Source organism: Synchiropus splendidus, chromosome 7 (assembly GCF_027744825.2).
Source record: "Synchiropus splendidus isolate RoL2022-P1 chromosome 7, RoL_Sspl_1.0, whole genome shotgun sequence".
NCBI lineage: Eukaryota > Metazoa > Chordata > Actinopteri > Syngnathiformes > Callionymidae > Synchiropus > Synchiropus splendidus.
The window spans coordinates 10,632,855-10,658,114 of record NC_071340.1 but is presented as its reverse complement, the minus strand read 5'-3'; the positions used below and the strand labels follow the sequence as shown (position 1 = coordinate 10,658,114).

The 25,260-nt window shown below is 42.6% G+C and overlaps 1 protein-coding gene across 3 annotated transcripts in view; it reads left to right on the top strand.

The window, feature by feature from the left end:
• Positions 1 to 25,260, top strand: part of efna5b (ephrin-A5b) — an 88,230-nt gene that overhangs the window by 37,570 nt on the left and 25,400 nt on the right. The gene's annotated exons all lie outside the window — the stretch shown is intronic.

The following is a 25,260-nucleotide window of genomic DNA, read 5'->3' as shown; positions in this document are numbered from 1 at the left end:
TATTTGGATACTGTTGATTTGTCAAGAGACTGTTACCTGACAGGTAGTGTGAGTGCGCCAGAGGGCAAGGCAAATAAACCAGCCATTGTTTGAGGTGTATGTTCAGGTGTGTGGCTCAACATAAAAATGCAAAGATGAAGTCAGACGGCGATTGTGGTCACACATTGGGACACATCCGAGTTCGTGAAAGACATTTTAATTTTTATTTTAGCTCATTCGCTGCTACTTATTGTGCCCCATGAGAAGTTGTTGTCACCGTCACACCACCATTTTCTATTTAAATTACACAAAAAAATTGGACTTACTTAATACATTTAAGTGTGTGAAGTGTGTTTTTTAAGAAAGGTGAAAGATCTGTTTTGTTTGCTTTTCCGATCTCATTTTTATATTGCTTTCCTTGAAGCGTCTGAATAGCATACTCCCTGTAATGAGAAGTGTCAATAAATATTGATGGAGAACACACTTTTCACACAGCTGCTGTCTTGTTGTGGATTGCAGGTGTAATAATATGACCCTAGTTACTGTCAAGTTCGACTTGGTTGAGAACCTGAAAGGCTGTCTGCAATAAGGCAGAGTTTGTGAGGTTTTGTCAGCCTTTAGAATCTCCTACAATGGCATCATCATTATCATTGTATCTCTTGTCAACCTGTGATTTACAGCTGTGTTTGAAAGCAACATGTGGCCCAATAGCTACGCGGCTGCTCTCATGAGAATTGATGATGTGGGGATGGAAACATTTCCTGGCTGTAGTTCGACAAAGAGCCAAAAATGAGCGCGGGCACTTGGGATATTTGTTTATTTATTTCCTCCCGTATGGTGTATTTTCCGCAATGCCACACTGACTCGGCTCAATGAGGCATGCAGGGAACGCTCCATCAACTATCTGAGGATGGATGGGTATTTCTGCCACAGGAGCGGCTCAATAAAACTCCCAACATTGAAGTTGGCCCCTTTTGGAGGTGGACCAATGCTTTTTTTAAACCTTGTTTTTCAAGCTTGTGCCAAAGCCAGCCAAGAACAGCCACGTGCGCAACTGCTTCATGCATAAAACTCATCTTTGGTTGTCAGATACCGCCGGCCCAGTTTGATTCAAATTTAGGATTATGAGTCAAATTCCTCTGAGTGATTAATACAATTGCACATTTCTGCTCCCAATTCAGTTTAAAGACCTAATAAAGCATTTATTCGCACACTGTAGGGTACTTTTAATAGTGAGACGGTGGCAGATCACGACAAGAGCTGAAAAAAAAATGAAATCCAGAAGGGTCCTAAAAGAATACTGGCTGCAAAATAAGAAGTGTGAGCAGTCTTGTAAAGCAACACATTAGAAGTAACATACTGGTGGAGACATGAGCCTTCCACGTTGATAAATGTTGATGCCTAAGGTTTCAGTTGGGTGATGTTTGCCCTCCTCCTACCGTAGGTGTCATTTCAAAATGCCATCGAGCACAGGTGCCGATTCTGTGTGGCGTTTGGGGCAGTTTTGTGTCTTTGTGTTTTTATGTCAGTGAAATACCCGAGTCAGATACCTACTGACCTGAGCAAAAATCACCACTCCTGTCATAGACGTCACTTTGCCGGACTGTCCAACACTTCCCAAAAAAATGTCAAGGGTAAGGGCCGAGCCATGGAGTGAGGCTCCGCAAGATTCCTGTTTTAAAACATAATTGATGTCACTTATATATAGTACGCATGAAGTACTGCATAAACCGCGTAACAGCTCAAGTAAGGCAACAAAACCCAGCCATTCAGTTTAAACATTGCAGGAGGGGAAACATTTGATCCAATTGAAACGCCTTTATGTGTCTACACTGGACGCACTTGATGATGCTTAGGAGCGACAAACGCAGTGAAAGTATATCAGTGTGACCTATACGTACTGAACCAGGAATAAAAGAAATGTTTCTCCGAAATGATGTTGTGGTTATTAATTTGACTTTGGACTCAAGCCGAAGCTGCGATGTGTCAGCAGGTGAAATGAGTCTATTCCCAACCAGAGCATTGTCTTTAAATCACTAACTTCATTTAAGCACAAGACCCTCACCTTTTATTCTCTCTCCAGTAATAGAGTAAAAACTCTGATCTTTTTTTTTTTTCCTTTCTAGAAAGCAACGTGCTGGCAATGACAGCGTGCTTCTCAAAACACAGCTTTCCTGTGTAGCGCCTCAACAATTCCCAAAGGCCTGAAACAAATTAGTCTGCGCCCAATCACTATCTGATATGATGAGAACTTGCTCCAGTTTACTGAGAAATGCCTCATGGAAATAAAAATGGAAAACAGTTGAAGGCATTATCTCCGGAGATGCAGTTTAACCTCTTTGTGAAAGCGGATTCTGCTTTGATCTGCTACTGTATCTCTTGTTGAAATGTATGTCTGGGCGTGAGTATTTGTTAGTGGCTCTGTGTGTGTGTGTGTGTGTGTGTGTGTGTGCGCGTGTCGGAACAGGGGGTCATATGAGATTCAGCGTGTCCATAAGTGTGTCTAATGAACAGTAATTTCATTTAAAAAGCAGTTAGAGGGGCGGCGCAATCAGGCATCCCATTTGAAAACTATCCCCTCAGGTCACAGGTCGCACTCACGCGCCCACATTAAACCGTAGTGGATAAATGTCTTCTGGCTTCTATCCAATTATTGCTTTTTTCACTAACAGGCTAAATCACATTCTCATTAGCACAGCCTTCTTCTCATTGGACACAATGGCTGAGATGTTGGATATTGGAAGGTGTTGCTCTGCCAGCGCTCGCACCGTTGCGTGCCCCCCACCCCGGGGGGCCAGGTACAGGTCTGCGGTAATTACTTTTGTTGCAGCAGGAAGGAACGTTGTTGGGAAATGAAAGAGACGATCAGAGTCAGTCCAACAATAGGAAAAGGCTCACATATGAATATGGCTTTTCCACTTCCAATGACTGAAAATAAATCTGGCGTGTTTGTCCATTTTCAGTGGTTGTGCTACACAAAGAGACGAGCATTAAGTGCCTGCATGTGCCATTATCTCTTTCACCGCCTCCTTTGATAAGTTGAACGCTAACTGTTTAGAATTCAGAGCTGGCGCTCCAACCTCGCCCAAATTTTCCATCGCCAATCCCGGAGTGGAATGTCAATGTCACTGATTTTCATTCTGAACCAAGCTCCAGTCTCTTTACTCTACGATGCGACTTGTTTGTGGAGGCTTTTGAAATTTTGCTTTTTTTTCCCCCGCAGCCTGTTGAGCTAAGCTTTAATTGCAGTGAGGGAGTGGGAAAGAAGAAAACCAGTGTTTCCCTCAATGTGCGCAAGTGTCTGTGGACATGTGTCACACATCTTCAAACGTTCTTCAGACAGTTTTTGGTGTGACTTAGTGGGAATTGGGATTTGAACAAAAACATTCCTGCATAATGCATCACCATACAAAAGTCTCTCACACAAACGTCCGCATGCATTTAAGGCACAAGCAGGTCAAAGGGAGTTTGCATTTGAGTTTGGGTCGGTTCTGTTCTGATCCCAGATTGTTCGGAGACTTAAGTCGGCTTTCTTCTTCAACGGTTCAATGGTGTTGTTATTCAGTGGCATTGGATAATGTGTGCTTGTTTGTAAGAAGGAACCGTTTTTTTATGTGCTTTTGTAATGAGCCTTTGACACGTCTTGGTGTTGAAAAATACAGTAATGTACCGTCACTCAAGAGTCGACTAATAAAAGTCCTCTATCTTCCTAAGAAAACGTGAAAGCGCACATGGTTGGTTTGAAGGTATCCAGTGATGCTTGTGCACCCCATCATCATTCTTAAAGTTTCCTTTGCTTTTCACATCCACATTTGCATTCCACATATTTTTTCTGTATTCAAAGGACATGTATGTAAATTTTCCCAAGCTGAACCCGCTTTCACCTCAGCAAATTGCATTCAGAAAGGGACTCCCACACCCCGCTAACCGCGGTGTGAAGTATGAATAGAAGACTACAAAGTGCGATACAGTGGTTGACCGCAATGTAGCACAAAAGTTCTGCTATGATTCAAGGCCCCAGGGGATGAAAGGAATTAACAAAAAATGTAGTGTTGCGACGAAGTAGATCCCGAATGGCTGTCTAATGAGAACATGGAATGAGGGGATGCGTAATGGTTCAAAGCTTAAACTTAGCGTTGTTCACTTTAAGACTATTTTTATTTCATAACACTATTTATGAGCTGTAAATGGGGACTGTATTTTTTTGCTCTTTTATATGAAGGCAAAGCTGATGAAAATGCAAGCAGCCATGTTTCCAGTCAACACAGATTAAGTAAGACTAAACATCCGTCTGTCACGCTCCAGTTCCGTACTTCCGACCTGCTAATAGCGAATGTGTGATATCCTCAACTGATCTGACAAACGCTTTCCTGTCTCACAACTGACCTTGTCCTGAAAATGTGACCAGAGAACTATTGCAGAACATTTGCGGTGTTAAATATCCAGTTCATGGTGTAGTTCATTTTGGCATGTTGAGATTAATATATTTAAAGGAACATTGTTGGTGGTTGTCTGTTTACAGGTGTATCTCCAAGGTTTTTATCAGGGTTTGTCTCTGCTGAGGTGGTTTCCCCTCCACTGAAGGTGAGAGACCTCGTGTATCAGACTTCACTATTGACAACAAGTGGAAATCTCAGTAGAGGGAGAGAAGCCTGGTGGATACGTGTGATGGACTGGCAGTCCAGGACGCATCTTGGACCACATAACTAGGACCTTCTCCAGGACTCACTTTATTAACAAATTAAATGGAAGAAAAATAATGAACTGAAACACACAAACAAGTAAACAGTATTTGTTCTTAGTGAATTATCTCCTGACATGGAGAGAGGACGACTCACTCTTTGGCTCGGTGTTTATTTCTCCATGTCCCCGCTCTCGTCTCCCTCAGTTCTGTGTGGGTGTCCTCACTGTCAAAGCCAGCTCGCCACATCTGTGCTCTGTTTGAAAGTACACTGTTATTTCGGCAATTAGGCCTAAAAACAAATAGAAAACCTTTTGGTTTACACTTGCCAGTCTCCATATTATCAATGCCAAGTCACACATGTGCTCCGCTCGCAGTACACACACACACGTAATGGTATAATGACGGCCGCTGTTTATGTTTGCCATCCATTTTACAAGGCCAATTAGCTGAAATGGAGAGCAGGTCGGTGAAACCTCAGCGAGGGCAGAAAAGCTTTGGCTTTAAAGGAGGCAGACAGAAGCTTAGTGCTGCTCTGTGGGTGTACGGGACTGCTGCGCTTGAACTAGTTTGTGTATTCCTCAGCAGCCACTGATCCTGTTGTGCAGGCGGCCACCACTGTGGTGCTCCACAGACCTTTGCAGAGCGCCGTGAAGTTTCATCAGCTTCGCTATCCCGCATCAATCGTGGCAGATTAACTGACAGCTCTGCTGCCCACTCTGCTCCGCTGCCGGGCTGCTGGTCCTGACAGGTAAATGGGAGCTTGAAAAATAATATAGTCTGTAAACACCGATCGCTTCTTGGACTAGTAGGCTGCGACTTTTACTTTTAATTGACTCAAACTTGACTTTTTTAGTTCAGACGCGACGTGTTTATTTTATACTACAGTTCCTGGCGTATGGCTGTCGTCTCAAATGTCTGACTGCTCTTCTTTTCCTCCATTTTCTGCCCACTCACAGCTTCCAACTGTTCTCTTATGTGCTGTTCCTGGCGGCTGTGCGAATGTGTACCGATGTTCTTTAGCCTCGTGGTGTATACATTTCACTGATTGTCGTGTTTCTCAGTGGTGGCTCGCTGCCCGCTGGGCTCAGTGTCTGGCTGATCAAATGCTCAGCAGCGTTTCATCGCTGGATGATATCAGCTCCAGATTACCATGCACCGCTGAACAATTCAGTCCCGCCTACTGACGTCTGGCAGGCTGATGGATGGAGTGACAGCTGTAGTCGACAGTTCAGGCCGTTTCAGCCTGTCTTTGTCTTACATCTAAAAGGGTTTCTTCCTCTATTAACGCTTACAATTGTCATGTAGAATGATAATGGAACTCTTGCTTGTCTTTCACTTTCACTATTCATGTCTTCATATGTCATGATGACTTTTGTTTTCTAGTAAGTTGGAACTTTTGAGGCAAAATACAAACACAACATGCATCAAACTGTGTATAATTGTTGTGTATATAAGTCACACACACAGTGAAATTTAAATTTTCTCCAACTGTTGCTTAATGAAGACGTGTAAGTGCTCTTCAATTCAATTTAAATCCCACTTGGCCTGTCTCTCATACAGTCGTGAATATATAAACAAGTGTAAAAAGTAATGATGGGCTTATGGGGCTTCATGAAACTCCTCATTTTCAGAACACACTAGATGGCGCTTTCTGCTCTAAAATCTTTGGATTTTAAGAACCAATTCAATGAAACCTCAGATCATTATTAAACCATCACCTGAGCACTGAAACTGAGGACATTGTTTCATGAAGCTTCATCAGCCCGTCACAAGTACAAAGACAATTAAAGTTTTCCGAGGTAAAGCCACAATGAAGCTCTATCCTTATGGATGCAAAAACTGCTTTGTTCCCCTTGAGGCCCCATAAAACTGGTTTGTGTCGGGCAGATCTTACTTAATATTGGGCATGTGTCAAACTCAAACAAACCCAGGCCACAGCTCATATTTTCTGGCCCTTCATCACTGTTTGGGTGGAACTTAGATTCAAGTGCACTTATTGTTTAGATTTCTCAGCCGGTGGACTGACAACTCAAAGAGGGTTCAACAAATGAGAATTTTGTTTCGCCTGCAACACAGATTGTGTTTGGAAATTCGTCGCCTAGTATAATTGAATTTGACACCCCTGGAAGTCATCCTCACCCACCTCACCACCTCCCCTGTGACACCTGTCCTGTTCATAACATTCACCTAATCTATGAACCTCATTGTTTACTATCCTCGTCTTTGTTTTTCCTGATACTTGCATTTAACATTCCACTTATTCAAACGATCTGCCAGAGAGGGGCCACACACAAAACGATAAAGGGCTTCCCTTCTTCCCCTTCCTGACCGAGGATAGTAAACACTGACTTGGACTCCGATGTGGACTGGAACGTAGCCAATCCCGTAGGTTTGCGACGAGGATTCAAGGAAGAGTTTTGGACATAAAAAATGTCTCTCCATTCTGCAGCCACGCTCATCGGTTAGTCAGACTTTAGTCCTGCGAGTGTGTTCCTGTGGATGTGTTCCTGTCATCGAGTCATAATGACATTTCTTTTGGGTTTTTCACATTATATAATCAGCACGATGTTCTGCTAGTTCTGATGGTTCCACTTCCACGTGTGATTTCTGGGTCGTCTCCATCAGTGGTGGGTGGCAAAATCTTGGTGTGTGTCAATATGAGCTCATTGGGACTCAAACAGATTTTTTTTATCCTCATGTGGGGGTTGAAAAAGATTTTGAAAAACATTATTTGTGTGACCCCTTTAACTTTGTGCCCTTGAGCTGTCCTTGTGTGAAAGCAAATTCACTTTTTGGGTGTTTCCTGAAAACGATTTCAGATCTGCTAAATATTGTTAATGCCAGGACTCTATTTAAACCCCTCCAAATATACCTTCACTTCATGGTGAGACATCTGAGGTAGACATTTGGATATGAGACAGCACCTGGCACTTAAGCGAGCCCGAGCAGAGGCAGTCTTGGAGCTCCTCTGGATGCAGTGTGGAGTGATGTGGATGACAGCCACCGTGAGGGAACTGTCACCCGTCTGCCTGCCAGCACTCATCCTGACAGTGAAATGTTTAAGCTTGTAGCAGATGGTGAAATGTCAGCTCCTCACTAAAAGCTGAATGCGCGCTGACCAGCGTTACGAGAGAGGAAGCGCATGTACACAAACCTCATTGTGGAGCTGCAACTCACCTGTTGAATGTGCTGCCTGTTGTGTCTGGAGTGCGGCGGACCACGCAGGGTAAAGATATGTGACAGCAGCGGCGTGCAAGTGTGTGTGCTTAAACTCCTATTCGTGATTAATGGACTGTGAAGGGATTACGCTGATTCAGTTCATATCGGGGACAGTGATACATTCCTTACACAGGTGTGTGTGAGTGGCTCGCTCTCTGTGTCTTCGCCCTTGAATAGCCGTTTTCCGCTGGAAGCAGGGTAAACGTTCTTTTGTCCTTTGTGCCGAAGGTAAACATTTCAGTAATCCCATCCTCTATGCTTGTCTAAACTACACATCAAGCCGCAAGAGATGAGCAAAGAGGAACAGCATTTTCAGCGTTGGCTAATTGAATGTGAAAAGATATTAGAGAGATGAGAGAGGTAGCTATTGTCTGGTTTATTTAAGTTATGGACAGCAGTCACAGTACACTTCTGTGGACTGTGATTTGAAAATTCTTTCTTGAGGATGTTCAATCCCTTAACTTCAGACTTTTGAAACATGGGTCGGTGTTTAGATTTCCAGTGGGGCCACTTCATTTACTAAAATGAGGGGCCCTCACACAATTAGAAAACAGTGTCATTTTAATGTATTTTTGTTGTTATTGGAATGGAATGGAATAGCCTTTATTCCATTTTCATTATATATATATGTATATATATATATATATATATATATATATATATATATATATATATATATATATATATATATATATATATATATATATATATATATATATATATATATATATATATATAATATATAATTTTTTTTTTTTTCATTTTGTTTGTGTTGTTATTGTCAAATAAATTTCAAATAATGGGGAAAGAAATTGAAGTAAGAAGATATTGTACAATATATTTTGCTGTTTAATATGGTCAAAATGTGAAATCGACTTAAAACATTAAAGATGCACAAAAGTATTTTTATTTAAATAGATAAACATAATTTCAGTTGCATTTTGTGTTAGCTACACTGCATAGATACATTAATATTGAATGTGAAAATAATAAAATGTAAATCATGATTATTGAACAGCTTATAATGGTTGGATAAATACAGACTGAGGGCCATGATTTACCTGGGTCTGGTTAATGTTCTTGTTAAATGAGGTCCAAAAGTAAATGATTTAGTTCATAAATATCAATGGGCATGGATAGAAAATGTTAAGATTAAGCTTGAACTTTTTAACCCCCAAAATGCAAAAGAGATCAGGTGATAAGTTGATGGTTTCCTGCTGTTAAACTCAGGTTTTTGGCTGAATATTGTTTTGTTTTTCACAACTTTCTCAGCTGATGAATAGTTGGAAAATGCTTGGTGGCTATTGACTGATGGCTAATAGAGATCATTCTACTTTTGGCTCTCGAGCATATTCTGATGGATAACCGGAGAACCCTTGCGTCCTCATGATCAGGTTCCTGGTTACGGAACGACCCGCCATATGTCTTTGCAAATGAGTTCTTAATTTAATGAAGCCGGTGATGTAAACTGTCATTACTGTCAACATTAAAGACTGTCCCTTCCTGCCAGATGGCATCAGGTCATAGGTCCAAGCATTTGTCCAAGTTACTCTTCCACGTCTTCCACACAGCTAGCCATTCCTAGCTAGTATTTGAACAATATTAGCAATTTTGAGCTGATGCATCGGACATGAGTTTGGGAGGAAGCCAGCGCGGCGACAGAGCTTGTTCCGCCACGGAGAAAAAGAAGGGCATGGATAAAAATGTCAGACTTGTTTGTTAATAATTGGGCCGTCTACGAAGGAGCTGTGAGCTCGGGAAGGTAATTATATTCCCGCCACTGACAGTGAAGTCTGGCAGCCGCGCAGACTTTTTGCTTGCTCATCAGCTAAATGTGTGCACGGATCGCGTCTTCATGAATCAAATGCAATTTTCATCTTGTTTCTTGTCATATTCCGGTCCGTCCAGAGGAGGTTCACGTGTACGATTGCTAACACTCGAACAGCAACAGCTTCCTCTGTGGATTTAGGAAAGAAAAACTGAGTTATATTTTGGCTCATGGAGACAAGAAGCAGCTGAAATAAGCAGGGTTGTGACAAATTAAATTCAAACTGGAGCAGATGTGAGGCGTTAGACAGGAATACAAAAGCAGAAAGGAGGATCAGAATCCTAGCTCTGACAGCTCCTTGACATTGTGGAATCACCTTAATTCTCTCAGCGCAGTTAGGAATAACCGTAACACAATATCATTTATGAACAACTGTGTTTGGCGAGTGCATCTGCTTGTTTCGGAGCCAGGTTTCCCTTGACTGCTTTTCTTTTACTGTCAGATCAATTGCCTTCTCCTTTCTAGAAGAAGGTATTTCTCCTCACTTGGAGTTATAGGTTGAATGACAACAACAGATTCGTCTTTATAGATCAAGAAACCGATGATTTTTGAAAATGAAGACGGACCATTGCTGAGTTAGGAAGATTTTTTGGGCCAACAAATGACATGATATCGGGGTCCTCCTGCTCTCACAAAAGTACCATTTTAAATGGGAACCTCCTTCCTTTTGATTCTGTTAAACTGACTCTGCATGTATTGTATTCTGAACCTATATGGACCTGTATTCATTTCTTCACATGAGCCCATTGAAGTATTAAATATAAGTGCAACATTTCATAAATGTAATTTTTCTACTTTGTTGAAGGCACTTGGTGTGGTCCCATCTTTCCGAGCCAGGAAGCATGGAATAGAAGCAGCTGAAACACAAGTCAGGGAGGGAAGGACGGAGCAAGAGGAAGGGAATGCTACAACCACTTGTGAAGTGCTGCTCCATTACTGGTGTTTCTAAAGTCTTATATCACGGGGAAAGGACATCAGCATTTTTAAGTTGGTCCCGGTGTCTTTATAGAGTTATTAAACCGGGTAGTGTTTTATGAGCTGTCAGCAAATTACTATTCTCACAAAAAGGAGATTAATGGATGTCAAAGAGGCACGAGGTAAAAGCCTTTTTGGAAGTTCCATCTTGGATATTGAGTGGAAAATTGAAGAGCAGCGGTCGCGCTGACCTCTTGTCTTTCAGATCTCAATCCAAATTAAGAGTTGCAAGTGATTTTCACAATGACAGAGACTCGTGTTTTTTGTACTTGGTGTTTGGTGTAGCTCACAGTGAAATTGATTTCTGTTGGCAATTTTTGCAGTTCTTCTAAGTAGCTATTAAAATGAAGGAAGAAGTCGAAATGAAACCAAAAAGATTCTGAACTCAATCCCTTAACTTAGCTTCCTGAAGTGGAACGATAGCCTGTGCACACTTAAAGTCAAAGAAACGCAGTTTCCCCATTGATATGAAATGTCTTCTGCATATTTTGATTTGAATGGTACGTAATAAAATTTGATAAAAGTTGAGAGTTGAATCATATAAAATAAGTAAATGTGAATGTTGAATTGCATCTGTGTTTAGCTTTATCTATTTTTATTATTATTATATATATATATTTTTTTTTTTTTCAAAAGTTCAGGTTACATCAAGAACATTATTAAGATGGAAAAGCAATGCCTTTGCCAACTGTTGGGACCACAGTTCTGGTCATTGTCCCGGTCACCTGAACCCCGCACATAGTTTTGTTCTGGTCCTCTGATGAATTTCACTCAGACTTTGTTCGACCATTGCAGCTACTGTAGCTCGCAGGTTGGCTCAGACCACAGCCTAGCTGTTCCTCTATATAAATAAATGAGGCTTGGCTTCAACCGCTGTTGACAGCCTTGCGGTCCTGAGTTTATGGCTGATCAGTGTGTACTAAAGCGAAATTTAAAAAAATGTAAACAAAGCCTCTCCGTTGGTGGCGAGCCTTTTTGACTTTTCATTTGTCGTAAACTGTCATTCTCCTGCTGCTGGTCTCTATCCCACAGCTGACTTCCTTTTCCACTCCCTGCTTTAATTCTATTCATGAGAGCTCCGCACTCCATCATCCTGTCTCCCTATATCTCTTTCTGCGCTTCATTTTCTCCACACCGTTCTGCGCTGGAGTGGGAAAAGCCTGAGTGAGGGGGAAATAAATGGGAAGAGAGGGAGTGATGGGCAGATTAGGTGACAGTGATAAGCGATCGATCTGAAGGCCAAATAGCTCCGCGAACAAAGACCCCCACTACCTTTCTTACCTCTCACCGTTCTCTCCCTCCCCCCTTTTTCTTTCCCTCAAACCTTTGTTCCATTCCAGACCAGCAAGGGTTCATTAAGGGCCCACTTTGTGTTTGTTAAGGTGTGTGTGTACACACACTTTCGTCTGTCACTTTGGTTGAACGGACTCAAGGGATGACTCCTTGAGGTTCCCCTAAATAGCTGCCTGGGTTCTGGTCGCACATTTTGCACCCCCGCGTCTGAAAATATGCCCACTGTTGCACATTCGCCAGTAATGACGGTCTCCATCGATCAAGTGGCGCTCTCCGTGGTGCTCGTCTTCAGCTGCTCTTGGCCGGAGGGCTGTTATTGTTGTTCGCCTGATTAGGATAGAAGCTCTTAAATGGCTGATGTTTTATGCAGGACCACGCTCATTCTCAGAAGTGCATGTGTGCCAGTTTATGATGCGCGTGAAGAGTCTGTTGGCTGCCAGTTTTACTCACTCATGTTGACAACACAGCCAATTTCTTTCAAAGTACTTTTCATTATTTTAAATGCAGATGAAAGCAGCGGTATGAGGAGTATAAATGTCTCCAGTGTTAAGGCCACTTTTGGTCTCTAATGTTGGGTCATTACGGTGCTTCATCTCACCCGTCTTCACTGTAAAAGACTCCCATTGCTTTTATATGTAAATACATTTATTCATTGGTGTAGTTTTCCTTTTCATTTGCTTTTCAGTCATGCAGTTTAGATCTTTGACTTTTCTTCTTCTTGAAATTAACATGTGATTTTACAAATAAAATCTTTCATTAATAATAATAATAACAATTATTATTATTATTTTGCCTATAGTAGTCGTTTATTGTGCCATATGGAAAAACCTTACAATTTCAGTATTCAATTTACTTCTTTCTTCACTTGCATATGTATAATTTATTTATTTAAGTTTTTAAAAATTATGTTTAGCTCTTACAATTTTGGCGTTAGCAAACAATGAAAAATGTATGCTACTGAAATCATATGTTGAAAAAAAATACAAATATGACTGAATTATCATGCCGTCACAGAGAACACTGTCGAAGAAAATAAAAAATTAAACATTGAGGAAGCGAAAAAAAAATCCCAGGTTTTTGTTTATGCGTTCATGCTATAGCACAGGTTTTGTGAAAGGATTGAAGGCTATTTAACAGATGATATATATTGTATTGGTCATATATACTCCATGGATTAGTAAATTTACAATATATTGTTAGTAGTAAGTGTAAGATGAAGGCTTTAAACAAAAATGCAACGCTCCGGCAGAATAAAATCGGTGGGCGCTGTTAAACCAGTCCAGAGTTTGATTTAATTCTACAAACGTGTTTCATAGGAAGTTAACAGGGTAATAGATGCATGCAGAACACTTTTTTGCCCTCTGGTTCGTTGGTTTAGATTAGGACCAACCAAGTGTGACAGGAAGCATATGGAAATATCCCTCACAGCCATTTGCACTGGCTCCCAAAGTCCCGTCACCTCATGTCTTCCATCACAAACCGCGCAACAGACGGCTTCCTCTAAATAAACTTCTGAAGCCTTCCTCCGCTGTTGACTCTGATGCACACAATTCACCGTTCTCTAGGAAAATGCATTGAGTCTCAGCTAATGAATTATGAAAGCGACGTCTAAGAGACAATTTGCTCAGCCACTCAGCGAGCTTCCACGTTTCTGGTATATTTTGTGCAACAGTGATTGTTTCTGGTTTCACTTTGATCCGCTGTCATCTGTCAAATTTGCTTAAATGAGATGTGCGAGTGCTCTCTGTAGTTTAGCAGATGCTTGGCTGTCTCTGTCTCCCTGGCTCATCAGTTGGCCTGTCATACAAGCCCAGCAGCATGGAATCCCCAGCTCCAAAAACTGATATTAAAACCCAGCTCATACGGCACGCTGATGTGCCGAGCTACAGAGATGGTCAATTAGATAGCAACATCTGACTTTCATTGGCATGTTTCTCCTGCTGTCTTGAACTGAATGCCTCTCGAGTTTATAATCATATTGCTTTTGCTCAAATGTCTTATATGCTTTTGAAATACGACGGTTGATCTTGCCAGGAAAGAGTGATCAAGATCTGTCTTACGTTCACTCCCAGAGAAAATATTTTTCCACGTAACCGACACCAAAGGTCAGCAGGATTTCGGAGACTTTTCGGGTTTTTCTTTGTGCTTTCATAACAAAAAATGGAACGCCATGAAGCCTATGGAGTTATTTAAAAACTTTAATGTCACACCTCAAGTAACTAATGTCAGTTTATCAAGTCATGGTCATTTTACTGTTGAATGAAAGCATAGGTTACCCAATGTAACCACCTTTCTCCGAGGTGTGCGCCGCTTCCCTATTGGATTAAAGTCTCTCAGGAGGCAGAGCACACAAAAGGAGTTTTTCTTCATGCTGTGAACGGTTGGAATCATCTATCAGTTATTAAATTTCATTGATGCGACCGATAGAGCAAAATAGGGGAAGAATACGTATTCAAGCTTGTTTTAAAGCTAATAAAAAGGATGGCATCATTAGCCATTAAAACCACATCTTATAAACATTATCATTCATTTACACACAGCTCCTCTTGCAAATACGAATTCTGTTCTCTGTAGGATTTTGTAAAATAAGTTCAGCCGTTGATCCTGTCAGTGACATCTGCTGGTCTCAAAGATTAAGCCATGAAAATCTAAATATGCAGCGAAAATTGCCAACGGCTGTTTCGCAGGTGCTAAAATGAATCATTTCTCGTTTTTTGCTTTGACTTCTACGCTTATTTTCAGTTGGCTTTTTAGGTAAGAAATGTTATATTGAAATACAAACCCTGTGACCTAAGTGAAAGCAACACATTATTACGCCTATAAAATGACCAAGGATGCAAAAGGTAAACTGGGAAGGGATTCATGTAAACCTAAAAAGTTTGCGATGAGGGTGTCGGTTCAGCAGCTGTGTGGTTTCAGACACTGCATCCCAAGTGGAGAAAGTGTGAGTCAGGATTAGTGATGATTTGTGTTTGAATTGATTCCAAACACCTGTGGAACGCTTCAGCCGGCGACCACCTCCGACTTTATATGGACCATCTCCTCGTACGCTTGAATAATGGCTCAACTGGGACAGCTCACCCAGGCATCTCTCTGGTGTGTGTGTGTGAGTGTTCATGTATACGTCCGTGTTGAAGGGCCCCTGCTGTGCCCTGATGGGGATATCAATACCAGGCGCTCTCCGCTTTCAACGCAGCGGGCCAAAAGTCTGAAGTGGGAGCTGCAAGAGGAGTGTAAGAGTAGCTGTCGATCACTTAAAAAATACATGATCATTTCTTTGGCTGCTTCCAGTGCATACGAAGATCGGCGCTTCAAAAACATTCTTTTGAGTCCACCAGATTCTCTGGCAGTGAGACCAAAAAAAGATGTTTTTAATGCTTAGACTTATCCATCAGAAACTATTGAAATGACAAAATACTTGTTGTGGTATATGTTCATTAGACATTTTTACCAAACGATAGTAGCTTTAGCTGCAGTGTTCATTGATTTACGTGCCTAGGCGGTGCTGTACACAGCCAGACATGCGGTCAATGTGGAGCAGCCCTGCCAGCACGGGTCAGCGGATGAGATGACGGAGACAGCTGGGGGGGTTGAGGGTGAGTGAGGGGGCATGAACAGGGGGGTTAATGTTCAAGGATGGATGTACTGAAGGACAGAAGGCATCCTGCAACTGCTCTAACTTTAGACCACACATGTCGCCAAAACTCCAAAAAGCTGTCCACGGCGTGTCACCACTCGCTTCCATAAAAAAACCCTTTGTAAGTGTGCGACGATGTTGGTGCGCTCACGTACTCGGGGAGCATTTCTCTGTTTGCCCGACCCAACAAGATTGCATAAACAAACGGCACAAAGGAGCCCGAATCATCTGTTAGTATAACAAATCCAATCTCTGTGTTGATTTTTCATTTTCTCTCCAGAAGCTTATTGTTTCAATTTCCTGCTCCACGAGGCGGGTGCAAGAGTTCGTGAACTCACGGTTGGGAGTGTGAAGAGAATGTAACCAGTTCCCACCGTGACATGACCTGCAGACCTCGTCTCAGTGCCAAACCCGTCCGTCCTCTGAGAAAACTCAATTATGCCAATTAGATGGAACGGAGATGTGGTTTCGTTTTGGGGGAATTAGAAAAGGCTCTTGTGAGGGAAGTTATCAGAGCAATGGCGAGTCTGTGGGAAAGACGTGAGCGTTTCAAGTGGCATTTTTGTGAAAGAGTAATGATCAATAGGATCACCAGGAACTCTCAACGCAGGGTGTATTTGTTTGCTCAGAATGTTTGCTACTACTTCAATAACATATTTGGATTTATAGACTGGAGATCTGAAATAAATGGAGAGCACAGACTCAGAAACTGACTTGGCATTACCGCACAAACAACCTGTCATTGTCGCTCTCTCACATACGATCATGACAAGTTTTGTCTGGTGATGTCCTGTTTCCGAAGGACGGCTGTGATAATAGCTCTTTGAGGACAAAAAGCTGAATCAAGTATGTACAGCAATTTAACCGTCAATAGCCACCAGTGTGCAGACACGTTATACAGTTAACCTACATGCACGCACGCTGTCGCCTGTGGCGTGCTGGGAAGCAGAGCAGAAGGATGTAAAGCGGCTTGTCTGTCTTGACACGAAGCTTTGTTAAACTGACAGAGTTCCTGTTGTGTCAAAGTGGGCTGATACGGGATCAAACAGTGACTGCTCTCAATTGTCAGGGTTTGACAGTGTCGCACAAAAGGAAACACATTCAGACCTCATGGGACCAGCACAAGATCCAGTTGAATATAGATCTTCAAAAAACATTTGTTCTCTGAAATCTTCTTTTAAGACACTCGACAACAAGCAAAGATAAGTGGCTCCATAATGTAGTATCAGTAGTTTGATATGAGATTTATTCACATAGTTTGTGGTCATTTATATTGTGTGAAAAAGCTCTTTGAGTTAGAACGATAATGGCACTTCATGACCGGAGATGTTTACAGTCGACGGGCCCAGTGGGTGATGTAAGGTCACCGCGTTCCACTGAGACTCCAGTTGGATTTTAAAGCGCCTGCAGCAGTCATATCGACAAAAGGGTCCATGTCGCAAAGCTCCGCTCTCACTTACACCGAAGTTCCGCCTGGGATGAACTTCTATTGTGGTAATCACCTTAGAAAAAAAACAAAACCCGCGCACATCTGCTTTGTAAATCAGGCCCTTCGCGAGCATTTGTTCTTTCTCTGCCGATGTATTCCTGACTTATTGAATATATTTATACTGAATCAAGATGTTTCCCATTCAAGCGGAGATGTCTGTCTGCATTTCAATGTTTCACAAGGTCTCCACACAATACACACACAGTTATAATGAGAGGGATACAAGGATAACAGCGAACTGGCCGTGAACCAGACAACTCAACCATTGTGGGATGGCTGGACGTCCGCAGCTGCATGTCGTATGTATGATTTAAGATTTGCGAGCATGTCGGAGGGCCTGAAAAATGAGCATGTCTTTGTCTTTATTATCAGGTGACCTCTGCCGCCCTACGTAATGCAGGCGCTGCCCACAATAAGACACATAGTCCAAGTACCAGACGTACCACTTAACCCCCTGCCAGGGACCTTGACAGCTACTCCATGGGAGACTGACCCCAAAGGTCCCGCAAAATGCTTGGTTCATACCAAATACACGCACACACACACACACACACAAACGAGTGGCAATAATGCACAGACATATGTACAGGATGTCGGCGCTGAAGGGACGTATGGATTTTAACTAAGCGTGCGGAATTAGCAATGAGGCCCATGTGTTAGCCCTACACGGACAAAAGTACTGTTGATCCCTCTGGTATTAAAGCCACGGCCCTGTCCTCTCTGCCTTGTTATGTCTTTCCGACAGCGTATATCCCCCTCTGACACATGCACAAGTGAAATAACAATCTCTGAATACAGGCTCCCTCATGCTATTCAGAAAGTTATTCATAAATATAGCGCTGACTCTTTTTGGTTCGGACGAAAACTGTTTTTATAGAATCACTAGTCAGCTAGTTAGTCTTCAGCTAGAAATGAGACCTTGAATGTTGTTTGACTTTGGCTTCAGATTGGTTGGTATCCGAGGCTGCGTTTACACGGTGAAAGCGACTGGATACGACAAGATTCACACCTAGTGAAACCACGTTGACGCAGCGATGGTGCTGGTCATCGCCTCAGCCGGAAGTGGGCTATGCTTTTATAATAACTCGAAAACCGTGAAAGACCCTATTGTATCGTATGCACTGTGGTAGTTAGACGGAGTGATCTCGAAAAACAATCCGCTGCCATGCCGCAAAAACAAAAAAAAAAAAACTTTTGTGAGCTGCCGTGGTTGAGTCAACTTTGAAACATAAACAATATGTCACAGCTCCATCACAGACTTTCCGCCTCCATCAAAACGCTTCCAGTGCTTCTTGGACTTGGCAACCTGAAGCCGCAGGTAAAAAGGCTAGCGCCTCATAGTTCAATAACGCAATGCAGCTTATGTTTGTTCGTAATGAAGCACAAGTGGAATTTGAAGCAACACATTTATTCAATTAAAGCCAGCCAAACGGATAATTTGAAGCCAAATCAGAGCAAGTTTCTCCAAGTAAAAGCCTCACTTTGCTCAAAAGGTTCAGCAACATGCTATTATTTCCATTACTTAGCCAGCATTGGAGCATCCAGGTAGACGAACATCACGTACCACATTGTCCTCAGCCTTATTAAAGCGGCTTCTGTCATTTCTCCATCAGCATTTGCTCTCAAAATGCACCACTCTCCTTTCACACACCCAGGATATTACATCCTCCTGTTTTCTACTGCCACATCAACACCATTTCTTGTCTCCCACATCTCCTGCTCAATAGCAGTCACAACACGCCGACGCCACTGAATCCTGCCTGTTCTTTAAAGTCATGATTGAACTTGAAAGTTGTTATTTGACTGCAGAGAACAGAGGCGAGCAGCCTCTCTAATCTGATTGTGATTGGAAGGGCAGCTTTTCACATCAAAGTATTTATTCAACTTTTTTTTTTTTTTTTACAAATGTGATGGTGAAAGCTGCCGGGGAGGATTTAAATTTTTTTGTAATTGATGTGCAGACTCTGACTGGGATCTAGTTTGGCCTCTCCTGTTAGTTCAGATCCTAGTGAAGAAAGCAAGCAAGAGAACACAGCAGCATCGCAGAATATTGTTAGTCTCATGACTCAGATGCCCACAAACATTAAAAGTGGAGAAGGCAGAAAGTTTGCTATACAACGCACCCAGATGTACCTGTGTAATGCTCTTACATAACTAAAGTGATGTGTTTCTTTGTAATGTTGCCTCACTTGCATTGCTCTGGGAGGGAGACATTACGGTCAGCATAGGTTGAAGGATAAAATCACTAGTTATGAGGCCATGGTTGTTTTCGTGTAATGAAGTGTAATACAGTGTAATAAAGTGTAATAAAGTGAAGTGATGGAAGTTTTGGGGACCCCACAGTGGGGTGAGTCAGTGGCGTCTGTCGACAGCAATCTGGTCTGAACGGTCCTCACACAGGGTCCTGCATCTGGTCGCTCATGTGGGCGGTCCTACCATGGTGCTTCCCAGAACTGCTCATCCCAAGTGTTCTCTGGCATCCATGAAACGTCTAAAATGTGCTTAATAGATGAATAAAAAAGGTGAACAACATTACTATTTGCAAATGTCAGCTGCCTTGTTGGTTCTGTTGCGCTATTGTGTGGAGGAAATGAATATGAGTGGTCTGAAAGTGCCCCCTTTATGAGTAGACGGCAGGTATCTCTACTCTGCCCGAGCTCAGTTGTTCGACAGAGACAAAGAGGGAAGGTGCGCCGAGTGTTTTTCAACCATCTTTACGGTTCCTTTTAGCTCTACAGCACCAAAGAGAAATAACTGACACACAAATAACTCAAGAAATCAGCTGGCATGTCAAGGCTAATGACAGATGACCACATGGAATGGGTTACATGACATTCCTCAGCTGAGAAATGTAACATGAAAGTCAAGCCGCGACGACACCTTCGATACACATCACACTGTTAGTGTTTTGTGAAGTGCGAGGAGGGCATGAAAGTGGTGACATTATAACATCCTTTTACGGCTCCATGGCAACCTAGCTTGAAGGTCACCGTGTGTTTGTGTCCGTGTTTACCAGGCACATATGGGACCTCGCTGTGGGTCACCATTTGTGTTGATGTGCGGGTCTGTGTTCTTCTTGGAGATCAGTAGGCTAGCTCTCTCTTCCCAGTTCCTGGACCAACGGTGTTTTATGTCTGTCTTTCATCACGCCTTGTCATTCAGCTGTCTGTATTTCCCAGCCTCGTGTTTATTCCTCTTTATGAATTTTCTAACATGTCTCTCTTCATTGACATAAAGGCAATAGTCGCCGCAGTGGATTAGAGTTTGAAGCCGTTCAAAGGGTAGATATAATTGTATAAATCATTTTTGTTTTTCATAAAAATGGAGTACGTTTTCAGATCAGTGGGTTGAAATAACCTTTTGCTGGGGAAATTTGAGTGGAACAAAATTGCAGGTGTTAAGAAGAACCTTGGGGTTTCCCCTGCCAGCGAGGCTCACTACGAGTAGCTCTTTTTTTCAGCCCACTTAGGTATTATTTGGAACACATTAAATGACCCCTTTTGCCAAAATTAAGGAGTGTCCTTAATCCCGATTAGGTGGACACCAAACTAATCCACTATAAGTCAATTAGCGATTTGACCAATTTAGATCAACTCCCACGGCGTTAGTGCTTTTTAACAAAACCTTTACTGCCTTCTTTTATCGTTTGGTTTAATCCCCTTAACTTACACTGCGGACACACTCCTGGGGACACCTTTGTAGCGGTTGTCGTATAAATCGCCATTTTAGGTCAAATGAGGGAATTCAAACCTCCTCCTTCGTCCACTTCGCATGATCATCTGGGACGTGATGTTTAAAGCTAGCAAATACAAGCAAGAAGGTGGAATGCTCGCCTGTTTACACTTGTTTATGCCTGACATTCAGAGATGCAGTATCATTCACCAATAAAGGCAGTGTTTATTAAAGCTGCCGGCATATATTTACAACTGGCTTCGTATTCAAATCGTGGTTCAGGTAACTGCATAAACAAGACCTCTCTTCTTGTGCTTGGTTTCCAGCAAATATCCTACGACTTTGACGTCATAACCCATTTTAAATATCACCGATATTTATTAGGTTGCTGTAATATTTAAACCACCCAGGACTGGTCTGTCTTTTTTTTTTGCATTAAGAGGGCTCTGCAACATTTCACAGCTCTCACTCTCTCGGCTGCCAAATACCTTGTCGCCATAAAACAATAGCCTATGATAAATGGCAAACACGTCTGCCACTCAATGATGTATGACTATTAATTGACACTAACTGTGCGGCTGCGGGCTTGCGTCTACAGATGTGCAGCCACCTACACGCGTTCTGGTAAACATGTCAGGGCGTACAGTATTTACAAAGGGATTGGAGTGGGTTCCGGGCCCGCAATAATTCAGGAAAATGGCCCCGGGGCTTGACAGGATGTTGGGGGATGTGTCATTTCTCCCTGACTCCCATGGTGACAAGCGACATAAAGAAATCCTTTTACACACTGAGAGACTCACATATTCAGTGATTCAATCGCATCCATAGTCCACACACAGCCATAAGGAAGGAGCCCAGAGGAAGTAACTGTGTCCTCGCTTTTTGAATCTTCTCTGCAGTGTTCTGACGGAGACTACATCAAACACTCTCTATCTCACCATTTCACTCAGCACCAAGAGCCGTACAAGAACTTGTCTGTCGCTGCTCTTAATTCATTGTCTCCCTGGGGCAAAATGAGCACTGACAGACATAAATGGCAGAAATGAATATCGTAAGATCACAGTCATGGGTGGTGGCGGAGGGTCGAGGGGGGGGGGTCGGCAGCGGGTGGTGACAAGAGAAGATGGAGGGATGAAAGAACGGTAGAGAAAGGAGAAGTGCAGGTGAAAGGGCCAATGAAACGAGATGTGAGAAGGAGAGATAAAGGAATGCATGGCTAGGTTTTTCTCTGCTGACAGTCGAGATATTATACTGCTCCGACCACCTGCTCCGAGCACGTACGCCAGCAGATGGACACAGTAAAATGCACCGTGACCTCGACGGCTAAGGAATCACATATGTGTTCGTCCATTAAAGCAGACACTGTGTCTACGTGTGCCTGCTATTAAAGTATCCCTGCATACAAACACAGAGATACGCACCGGGATTCCATAGTGTCCCCGGGGCAGCAGCGGTGATACCCTATAAGTCTGATGTATCCGTGTCTTCCTAACAAACCCGCCCCGGAGCTGTAAGCCTATCAGCCAGTTAGCCACACAAGAATGTGGCTGTCAACTTGTGGAGCAAGCTACACACACATGCTCAACCCCTTACGTCACTGCTCTCTTATACATGTCGGCCAGGCTCACTTTGCCTAACACCTCCGCCAGGAAATGGTGCTAATACATCGTGATATGCAGTTTGTGTGTTTGCAGTTGGGATGTACTATACGACCATGATAGTCATTGTCTTCCTCTCCTCCGTTTTTTGTGCGTCTCCAAACCACCAGGGTTCCATTTCTTTCGGAAGTACGCAACATCTAAGTAGCCCAGTTTCTAAAAATGTAAATGGAAACTCCTGAATTAAGGAAAGCAATTTTGCTTAAATTTTTTTAGATGTATCCATGTTAAAATGCAGCACTTCTTTGCCGCAATAATAGAGCTTGGCGTTGCTATTTCTTCCACAATCCTTTAAAAAATCCCGTTCAATCGTAGTCTTTTGAAACTGTCTAGGCTAGTGTTGTTGATGTAGCAACTCAGATATCACAAATATTGCTTGTAGATGGTTAAAAAAACCTACTGCACTCCTCCAAACCGCCCACCAAGCTAAGGTCCTCCACACAAGCCGCCCCTCCGTGAACTGTGCGGTGAGAATTTATTATCAATACTTTATGTGAAATGAGATAACACCGTCATCTTGTTGATATCCTGTTTGAAATGTTTCTACTTCTGTGTAGTGCTTTGTTAGAAATGTCATCATGTTGCCTTTAGCCGGGTTCTGGTTTAAGTCAACCCCCCTGATTTTTGACATTTCATCCGTGTGAGTGGACCTGGAGCCAACACTATGGTCAAGGTTGCGGCGTGATTGTCAGTCTAGTGTGTTGTGAGCTGTAATATAAGCATCCTAGAAGGTGGTATTTTCATGTCTTGCCAGTGCCTCTGACGAAAAAAAAAAAAGACAAACGCCCTCCATTATAAAACAAGAGCTCTCGGGCGGTGGGCTGCCGAGGAATCAAAAGTGTACAGTCAAGAGGGGATTGTGGCGTGGAGGTATTTAATACAGTCATGCATTCTTCACTCTCATCCTCTCCAGTCTTTTTGCTTCAGAGAATAACCAGTAGAATGAATCTTTCCAGTGAAATGTCTCTCATTTCCTCCTCTTTGTTTCCAAATCATTCAAGCGTAATGAGATAACTGCAGGAACATTGTCTAGAAGTGTCTATAGCGTCTTGAATAGAAATCTGAATGTGACCAAAGTTCAGTTGGAGTTCACCTCTCGCAACATACTGAACAAAAAATCAACTCACAACAAGACATACAAAAAAGTGAGGGCAAACAGAAGATGGTCTGCGGTTTTGTGAGTACGTGTGTGATGATGCGGAATTGAAAAATGTGTGTGAATGACTTCAGGGAGAAGCAAAATGATATGAAAAAGGAGAGGGAGGCCGAGTTGTAGTCAGAACCATGACCTTTTACAGAGACGGGGGAAGGTGCTTCGACACACATGCAGATGTCAGCAGTGGATTACGAACATGCCGGAGTCTTGACAGTTCTCGTCAACGTAGGGGCGGCTTGTTTCATCAAAACCTATTATTTGCCCTCCAGCCCTCGGGGTCGTCAAGAATTCAACAGCCTCCATCTCGTCTTTAAGGACCTCTTTGGGTCAGCGTGTCTGCAAATATCTCCCTTTTCATCTGTTTATTGAAAAGCTTCCTTCAAACCAGAATCCACTTCACGGCATGAATGTCTTAAAGGTCGAAATCCTTCCATATTATCTTGGTTTTGGGTAGCAGGGGCATCGGTGTTTGCAAAAACTCTCTCTTCTGGGAATGAGTAAGACATTCCCTGGCCGTGCCCGAGGGCTTCCTCACTTGCCCTCACCAGGGAAGAGTCCTTTTGACTGGATACCATGTCCAATCTTTTGGTTTGTTCTACTGCTTCTTGAAGGACGGTGCACTGTGGCATCCTTTTTTTCAACTAAGCCATAAAACAAATTTGTTCCTGCCCATATTGGTCCTTCTGAACTTGCCTCAGTCCTGCAGTGCTATCACCATTGTATTGTAGTTACTACAATTGTTGTTGTTGTTTTTTGGGTGGGGTGTATTTGTAGATGTTTATTTGGTAAATTATATTGTAGATCGGGAAACTGCTACCAAGAGTTTAATGTATGCAAAGATTTTTCAAAGTAGTATTGATATAGACATCTTCTTTCTTTTTGGGGTTGCGGGGTCAGGGTTGATGGCAGTTACCTAAATGCACCTTGTACTTTTTTTTTACTGTCCTCTCTTTCATATAATCTTCATCTCATCTTGAAGTTTTGAAGTGATGAGTTTGTTTCAGCTTTTAGTTTTGATTGTTATTGTTAGATGGAGGAAGATGATCCGCTGTGGCGACCCCTGAAGGGAGAAGCCGAAAGAAAAAGAAGAAGATTGTTAAACCTAATATTCGAGAATATTAAATGATGATGTACATGCGTATTGATTCATCAATTCTTGTTCAGTTTAACGTCTTCCACCACAGATTCAATGAGAACTTTTGTTTGATCGGCACATTGGGCTTCTTGAACACTGGAGAATAAGTGTTGTTGAACGTCATGTTTATTTTTTAAGTTATCTCTTCAGAATGACTTGGGAATCCATGAATATTTACTCAATATAACTCATTAATCCTCTGCTGCTTGGCTGACTCTCACCCTTGAAAGATGCTCCTCCAGTGAGAGAAGCAGCAACAGCACTGAAAAGTTCTTCGTTCTGTTCAATCTCACTTATTCACCTTGTTACTGGAGCAGCTCCCTGGCTGCTCCGGAGCTCCGGCTTCCCTCTATTTTAATGTCTTTTTCTCTCGCTCAGGTGGGCTATCTCCGTTGGCCTTCCTTGCTCTCTGTCTGTAGCCACTGGTGCACAGTGGGAGAAGTGGCAGATGGAAGTTCATTGGGCGGAGTTGGTGCAAAGGGAGCGAGAGCTGTGTGTGTGTTTGTCTCTGTGAGTTTGTGCTGGAGCGTATGCA